Source organism: Ovis canadensis, chromosome 1 (assembly GCF_042477335.2).
Source record: "Ovis canadensis isolate MfBH-ARS-UI-01 breed Bighorn chromosome 1, ARS-UI_OviCan_v2, whole genome shotgun sequence".
NCBI lineage: Eukaryota > Metazoa > Chordata > Mammalia > Artiodactyla > Bovidae > Ovis > Ovis canadensis.
Window position 1 is genome coordinate 6,519,275 of NC_091245.1, and position 9,326 is coordinate 6,528,600.

Below are 9,326 nucleotides of genomic sequence, written 5' to 3' on the forward strand. Positions count from 1 at the left end.
AGGGAGGCCTGGCGTGCTGCAGTCCATGGGGTTGCAAAGGGTTGGACATGACTGAGTGACTGAATTGAATTGAACTGAACCTGGAAGATCTTTTCCAGTAACTTTGGAGAAGGGTTGTGTCTGGACACTTTCTTGATCAGTGTTCCCAAGTGTGTCAGAAAGAGATATTATAAACTGAATTAAGTCTGTGCACCTCCACATTCCACAGCAGAGTTCAGGGTGGTATTGAATACCCATTTTCATTTTTAAGAGAATGCTGTTCGGCTGTTCATCGAGAAAGGGTGATGAAGGTCAGCAATGCAGAGTGGACGTCAGCCTCTGTGTGCGCTGGGGCCGTGTGCTCTGAGCCCATGGACAGTGGGGTGGTCACTGGGCCCCTCTACCCTGCAGGATCAGGATCAGCATGAAGAAGTGCCAAGAATGCCCCATGCGGCCTGTTTCAGAGTGTACCCTTCTAGTCTGTTTCTTTCAGCGATGTTGTGAATTCCTTCATTCCATCCTTTACGACCTTTGCCACGTTTCTTACTTCCGGTGAAAGCAACACGCTGGGGTCAAATGAACCCCGGTGACACAGCCTGCTCCTTGGGGCCACCTGATTGTCATCACAGGTATAGGTGTTACTTTCAAGAGGTAATGAAACCTCAGTTTTTCAGAGAGTGCCTATTACATGGTATATCTACAGATGCCCTAAAGAGAGAATTTTGGGGTGAACAAAGCATCTTTTAGGATAGTTATATAAACATAACTATTTATAAATAAGTGGTTGGAGGAACTCAGATCAGTGATTGTAGGGCTTGAAGGAGAGGAAGGGAGAGAGTTCTTTTCACCCAGCCCAATCCCCACTCATTTTGGGGAACTCGGCCCATCTGTCTTTTATTCTGTTTTTTGATCCCCACAGGAGCTGCCCCGACAGGCCCGCACGAGCTCACTGGCTGGCTTATGTGGGCTGGGCCTTCCATGGGCACTTTGACTCAATGTGGGCAAGAGTGCTTCATGGGGGTTTTGGATTTGGAACAGAGGAAGAGAAGTCAGTCCCTCCTGGAGCCTGGAGTTGAGACCCGCAGCTGTGGCTCCTGCTGTGTGGGCTGGAGAACTGAAGGGACCTGGTAGGGAGGTGGGCAACGGAATGAGACTCCAGAGACTGCAAGATTCCCCCAAAATTCATCAGTTGCCGAAATCTGGATGGATTGTTTTGGGGGAGGGGTGGTGATCAGGTCACTCTTCACTGAAACACAACACACATGCCAGGGGAAGTCCAAGGATGTCTCTAGAACAGGGGAAGACCCCACCCTCTTCCTCTACATGTTCACCCAGGCCTGTGTGAGCCAGTGCCCCACTGCTGTGTAGATGAGGGTGTAGGCCTGCTGGTCTAGGTGAGGACCTTCCAGGTACATTTAGCTCAGCCATGGCGGGGCCCAGGCCGCAGGCAGAACCATCTCCTTCTGCACTTGGCCGTGCCTGGTCACCGCTGGTGTCCTTCAGCCCCTCCTGACATGCAGCAGGGAGACTTGGATGGGAGACATAAACAGCTCAAGGTCGAGCTGACAGGCAAAAGGAGCAGATGGTACCTCCAGTCCACGTGGCCTGTGAGCTCACCGTGGGCCAAAGCTGGATGCAATTTTACTATTGAGTTCCTGAGCAACCCCAGGATTAAAAGAAAAATACACCCCTAGGAGAATTCCCTGGTGGTCCAGTGGTTCAGACTCCATGCTTCCATTGCAGGGGACACAGGTCCCCTGCTCTGGGATCCCTGCTCTGGGAACAAAGATCCCACGTGGTCTGCAGTGTGGCTAAAAAAATAACAACAAAAACATATGCTCCTTTTTTTGCTTATACGACTTTGAGTTTGGTTTCTATTATATGCAACCCCAAAAATTCTCACTGTGGAAACCTTAAGAGATTTAGGGTCACTCCAGGGCATAATCCCAGTTTAAATGAGGGGAACACTACTTATCCAGGGCACAGAGCAGAGGTCCAGGTCTCTGAATCACTGAAGGCGGGACCGGAAACTTAGAGATGGGATGTCACCGAGGCTGCAGAAGGCCAGGAAGGGGCTGGCCATCTGGCCTAAAAAAATGTGCTCAGAGAAGGACTCTCAGGAATCTAGCCTCAGCCCAGAGCACAGTCCCGAGACCCAACTATTTCTCTTTTGGTAGAAGACACATTCCCTTTGTGAACCAACGTGTCCTTGTGTTTTCCTCTTTTTTTTTTTCCTACATAACTGATATTACTGAATATGGCAATCACAGTGCTAAGGGTATTGATTAGGAAAATCATAAATGGAACTGCCTTGGTGGCCCAGATGGTAAAGAATCCACCTGCAATGCAGGCAACCCAGGTTCTATCCCTGGGTTCAGGAAGATCCCCTGGAGAAGGAAGTGGCACTCCCCTCCAGGATTCTTGCCTGGAGAATCCCAGGGTTAGAGGAGTCTGGTGAACTCTATAGTCCACAGGGTCACAAAGAATCGGATACGACTTAGTGACTAAACAACAACAGAAGCTAATGACTAATGGTAGAACTAGGGTTGATGATCTAAGAAAGCTTTAGATGCAAAGACTCAAGGTTAAGAATATTAAGTGGATGTGAGTTATAGGTGACAGATTCCAGCTCACATAAGGAAAAAGGAAAAACAATTTCAAAGCATGGAAATACTTGTGGTCTCGGAAAAAAATGTGAGGTATGCCTAGCATCTGGCCACACCAAATAGACTTTTTCCTGCTGGCATTCTACCCATTGTCTTCCTACGAGGCTATTGGAAGACCTAGGAGAGGTGCGATCTCGTCACACCTGCTCTTAGGGGAAGCTGGCGGGTCAGCATGTCCTCATTTCCCCCTCCTCCAAAGAGACGCTTTCATTATTAGATGACGGGACTGAAGCCCGGGGAGAGGAGAGTGTTGGTGATGGTCCTCTGGGTGAGAACAAAGCCTGGATAAGGGATGAGACTTCCAAAGTTCCGACCGCTCTCCCCGCCTTACTGTGCTTTATAAAGAACCTGTCGTAGGTTCCCAAGGAAACTTAATTTGCTTCAGAGAAAGGTGACAGTTGTAAGCCATGCACTCCTTAACTGGGAATTAATTAGTAAATAAGAGCTTTCCAGCTTCCAGAATGGAAGAGGTTATAATAATACTCCTGGTTATGACTTTGTATTAGAGAAACACTGCTCACCAATGTTCTCAGAGTTCTGCATAAATATTAACTCCTTAATCTTCCTGCTGGCCCCACAAGACAAAATTCTTTTTTTAACCTGGGAATTTCACTTCTGCTCCCATTCAATTCAAGGCCATCTTAAGAGTAGAAACTCATAAAGCAAAACACAATAACTAGAAATAAATCAGAAAATTGAGCTAACATAAGGAAAATGATCCCAGCTGAGTAATTTTCTACAACAGGGTGCTGACTTTGGCATTAATATCCCTGGTTACAAAGGCAAAAAGGAAGTACGACTTCCACTTTTCATGCATGTACCCAGGACAGACTAGTTTTATTTCCACTTTGCTATCAAAGAAACACAGGAATTTATCTAACATGTGTTCTTAAACAAATGATTTGGCATTTTTTCCCTTGGTTTACTTGTACCTAGAACCAAGGTGGTAATGGACGATGCCCACTTCCCAGGGAAAGCAGGATTATATTAATGGAAATTTAAGTAGCTTCACCAGCCCAATGCCATGCAGCCAAGCCCTTCAGAGAGGTGAGGGGAAGTAGGAAAATTTGGTTTTATGGTAATAGTCATTATTTTCAGCAGCTCATATTGTTCCTGTTTTTCCAGAATCTTCTTCAGAAATCATCTGTCACCTAACCTCAGTTCCTCATGACTCAGCTTCATTTATGTGCCTTCTCTTTGGGTTTTGCCTCTTGTGGTGGTAGATGACCCCTCACCAAGGCCGCCATGCCCGAGTGCCAGGTCCCCACACTGCAGACCTATTCCATGTCAGTCAGAGCACTGGGATAAGATGGAGGGTGTCTCACAAAAACTCCACAAGGAATCAATTTAATAGACTTGTTACGAGCAGGGAATTGATAGCCAGGGACTCCCTGATTTCCTTTTATCTGCTTTCCATTCTTGCAACGCTGCATCTTCTGAGGTCACCAATGACTACAAGGTATCATGAGAAAAGTGACAAAGTGATCAATTAATTTTTATAAAACACTTTTTAAAGTGAATATGAAAGTAATATAGTTCTTTGAAAACATAGGAAAAGCATAACAAGAATACAGATAATTATGAAAATACCTGCAATCACACCAGAGATGTAGAGGCCCTGGGAGTGTGTTGCTTTAATCTTTCTTTGAGAAAAAACCTTGCTGTTTAGCTGCAAGTGGGCAGTTAGTTGGCCCTTGGGACCTGCCTGAGTGTTGGAGACAAGACCACTGTCTTCTTGGGTGGTTGTTTTTGTTGTTTAGTTGCTAAGTTGTATCTGATTTTTTTGTGACCCAGTAAACTGTAGCCTGTCAGACTCCTCTGTCCATGGGATTTCCTAGGCAAGAATACTGGAGTGGGCTTCCATTTCCTTCTCCAGGGAATCTTCCCAAACCTGGGATCAAACCTGCATCTCCTGCTTTAGCAGGTGGATTCTTTACCACTGAGCAACCTGAGAAGAACTTCTTAGGTGGTCTCCTAGGAGAAAAATGAATGGCCTCCAAGAGTGATGTGTTTCATGTATAAAATCAAAAGGAAGCAACAATGAGTGATCAGGAGGCTGAGGGTGATCATTCTAAGAAAAAGTCATAGACTCTTGCTGAGGTCTGAGAAAAGTGCACCTTGATAAAGAAAACGTGGTACATGCATACAGTGGAATACTTCAGTTCATTTCAGTTCAGTCACTCAGTCATGTCCGACTCTTTGCGACCCCATGAATCGCAGCACGCCAGGCCTCCCTGTCCATCACCAACTCCTGGAGTTCACTCAGACTCACGTCCATCGAGTCAGTGATGCCATCCAGCCATCTCATCCTCTGTCGTCCCCTTCTTCTCCTGCCCCCAATCCCTCCCAGCATCAGAGTCTTTTCCAATGAGTTAACTCTTCGCATGAGGTGGCCAAAGTATTGGAGTTTCAGCTTTAGCATCATTCCTTCCAAAGAAATCCCAGAGTTGATCTCCTTCAGAATGGACTGGTTGGATCTCCAGGCAGTCCAAGGGACTCTCAAGAGTCTTCTCCAACACCACACTTCAAAAGCATCAATTCTTTGGTGCTCAGCCTTCTTCACAGTCCAACTCTCACATCCATACTTGACCACCATAGCCTTGACTAGACGGACCTTAGTTGGCAAAGTAATGTCTCTGCTTTTGAATATGCTATCTAGGTTGGTCATAACTTTTCTTCCAAGGAGTAAGTGTCTTTTAATTTCATGGCTGCAATCACCATCTGCAGTGATTTTGGAGCCCCCCAAAATAAAGTCTGACACTGTTTCCACTGTTTCCCAATCTATTTCCCATGAAGTGATGGGACTGGATGCCATGATCTTCATTTTCTGAATGTTGAACTTTAAGCCAACTTTTTCACTCTCCTCTTTGACTTTAATCAAGAGGCTCTTTAGTTCCTCTTCACTTTCTGCCGTAAGGGTGGTGGCATCTGCACATAGTACTCAGCCATAAAAAAGAGAGATGATGCCATTTGCAGCAACATGGATGGACCGAAATATTATCACACTAAGTGAAATAAGTCAGAAAAAGAAAGCCGACTACTGTATGATAATGCTTATATATGTGATCTAATATAAGACACAAATGAACTTATCTAGGAACAGAAATAGAGAACAGACATGTTGCTGCCAAGGGGAGGGGAAGCGGGGCGGGATGGAGGGGGACTTGGGGTTAGCAGATGGAAACGAGTATATACAGGATGGATAAGCAACAAGGTCCTACTCTATATTCACTATCGTGTGAGAAACCATAATGGAAAAGGATGTAAAAAGTAATGCATACATATGCGTATAACTGAATCACCTTGCAGTACAGTGGAAACGAACAGAAAGCTATAAATCAACTATATTTCAAAAGAAGAACAACAAGCAGCAAAGACTGCCTTAGAGGGTGTCAAGTGGTTTGGTGAATCTTGGGACTGATATATTCCATCGTAGGAAGAAACACCATATCGTTTCACTGGATCACAGAGTGACAGCTACTGTAGTGGGGATGGTTAAGCGGAAGCCCCTGAAACAGCATCCTACCCCCCCACCCCAAGGTAACAAAAAAAAATAGTATCACAGACTGTGATGGGAGGAGGTGTAGGAAGCATTAGTACATCATCAAAGACCTATCGGAGAAGGCAATGGCACCCCACTCCAGTACTCTTGTCTGGAAAATCCCAGGGACGGGGGAGCCTGGTGGGCTGCCATCTGTGGGGTCTCACAAAGTCAGACACGACTGAAGCGACTTAGCAGCAGCAGCAGCAACAAAGACATATAACGTAGGAGTGGCAGTCCCAGTCATAATTCCATTTACTTCACTAGTCTGGCTCCTGCAGAAACAAGACAGATCTGGAGAGTAACTCTAGCCTACTCCAGTTTCAACCAAGAGGGAGCCCCATTGCAGCTGCTGCATTGATCTGGTATCATCTCTAGAGGAGTTAATACAGCCTTGCCACACACTGCACAACCCTTGACTTGGGTGAATGTATTCTTTTCTATCTCAACCAGAAAAGAGGATCAGAAACCATTCATATATACCTGTTACAGACAACATTATGCATTCACAGTTTTCCCCATGAGTTGTATTAACTCTTCTGGGGTGTGGTGCATCCCTCCTTCTAGAGACTGCCAGCCCCAAAAGTGCTGAAATGGTCTGTGAGGCGCAAGGGAGACACCAGTTTGGAGGCGGTGATCTGAGGATGAGGGGTGGTTTGTGTGCCCTGAGTCAGACTCTGTCACTGTGGTTAGAAGGCTGAGTCCTAGACCCAAGCAGAAGCAGGGGTGCCCTCTCTTACCCTGATTTTCAGAGCCCTGCCTGGGGCTGGGTGGTCCTTGTCCCTACATCTCTGAGCTTCTCAGGATAAGACATTGTAGCCCCTGGACAGGGTTCACTCTTGCCAAGAGCTGCATTGAGCTGCAAGCTTGCCTACCTACTGCTTTGAACTCCATCTGTCCAAAAGTCAGCAAGCAAGAGGAGTCTTCATCTTGGCAGGAAGGATAGACCTGGATATGCTGGGGAAGGCGGGGCAGATGGCATGCTGTGACACAACAGGGCAGGGAGGGACACTCGAGGAACCCAGGTGGTTCACATGGGCATCCCTTGGCGATTCCTCGAAGGAAAAAAAAAATCTCACTTTTCAAAATGATACAAATGAACTTATTTACAAAACAGGAAAAGACTCACGGACTTAGAAAATGGCTTTACGGTTGCTGGGGTGAGGGATAGTTAGGGAGTTTGGGATGGTCATGTGCATGCTGCTATATTTACAGTGGCTCACCAGCAAGGACCTGCTGTACAGCCCGGGAGCTCTGCTCCTTGCTCTGTGGCAGCCTGGACGGGAGGGGGATGGGGGGAGAGTAGATACATGTATATGTACGGCTGAGTCCCTTGGCTGTTCACCTGAGACTATCACAACATCGTTAATTGGCTATACCCCAGTGCATAATAAAATGTGTGTTTTTTAAAAAAATCTCACTTTTCATCAATGTTAACTTCTGCATGAATTAAAAAGTGAAAGAAATAAAATATAAAAAGCTGGAAGAAGTGAAACTGACAACAGTAGAGAAGAAAGGCCTTTCTAATCTTAAAAGTGACGAAGGAAGTCAACTTATCTACATAAATGAAAATAGAAAATCATGAAACTCAAAAAAAAAGGCAAAAATAAAAGTAAAACAATAGATTGGGACAAAACAATTGTAACATATACCAAACGTTTGTTTTCTGATGTTGGAGCTGTGAATATTTTCTATTTTCCATGTTTTCTCCAATGTGGCTATGTAATTCTTCCAAGAAGTGTGTGTGTATATATATATATATATATATATATATATATATATATATATTCATTTTAAAGAGGGAGGAAGTAAAACAGCATTTTTGCTTTTCCTGAAGTAAGCAAAACTGGAAGTTTAAATAAGTATTGAGGTTGAAAAAACCTCCAGAACCTTTTTAAAGAATCTATTTGTATACTACCTCTAAACGCTATTAACATTGAATTAAAACACAGCATTTCCAGTTTTGATTTACTTCCCTTTCTACAGAGCAGATGGAAAGCACTTTCATCACACACATTTTGTGTTCCCTTTCTGTCCCAACAGCAGTGAGGAAAACTCTGCATGGAGACGCAGGCACGTAAACATTTCAGGAACCCTAATGTGGGATTAGAATCTTCATTGTTCTTTAGCTAAACAGACAGTAACCAGTGACCGCACGACAAGGTGAGAATTTTAATTTGACCACTGAACTACAGCAAAACCCCCACCCTTCCTGGCAAGAACAGTGCGCCTGCTTTTCAGACACAAAGGGCTTAAGTGGGAACCTACAATTTCCATTTCTCTTTACTGAGGATCTCTTTTCCCAGGGGTAACGACCGAGTTAAGTCATCCTGAAGAGTGGCTCATTAATTGAATTGCCTCCTAGGCTGACTCCAGGACCCGGGAAGCCTAGAGCTGGGATTAGCAGCGGGGGTGTTCACGGTTTCCGGGATTGAAATGGTGGAGTCAGCCTGAAGGCGCGCCACTCAGGCAGGGAGGGGCACCACCCAGTGCCCTGCCCAGGCCTGCCTCCATTCGTTTCATCTGCACAGTGACAAGGACCATCCGATGGAACACACACGCTGCAAATCACAGGCGGCCCTCCGGACTCAGAGACTCAGAGCCTGCCATTTGGGAATTAGGATGGCATGCTCTTTGAAGAGACCAGGCAGTTGGTGCTAATGAATCCCAGCCGCTAATTCCAAGGAGGGGGGAACAGTCTGGGGCAGTTTAAAGCACCAGGGACCCACTAGCTGCCTTTGTGCCAACTTGCTTCCCCGCATGTCCTCGGAGGCAGCAAAGCAGTTCTGCTCGACCGTAGCTCCTGGCTCAGCATGCGTGTGTGATAATTTGCTTCTCTCCTGCCTGACTCTTTGTGACCCCGTGGACTGTAGCCCATCAGGCTCCTCTGTCCCCGGAATTCTTCAGGCAAGATTACTGGAGTGGGTTGCCATTCCCTTGTCCAGGGGATCTTCCTGACCCAGGGATCGAACCTGAGTCTCCTGCACTGGCAGGTGGGCTTTCAAGCACTAGCACCTCATCCCCGCAGGTCCCCGAGATGTGAACTGGGTGTCCTGTGTGATGTGGCTGACAGTGGTGTGGCTGGAGGGAAACACACTGCCCAGGGAGCAAACACGTCTCTTGTCCCCTGATGAGCCTAA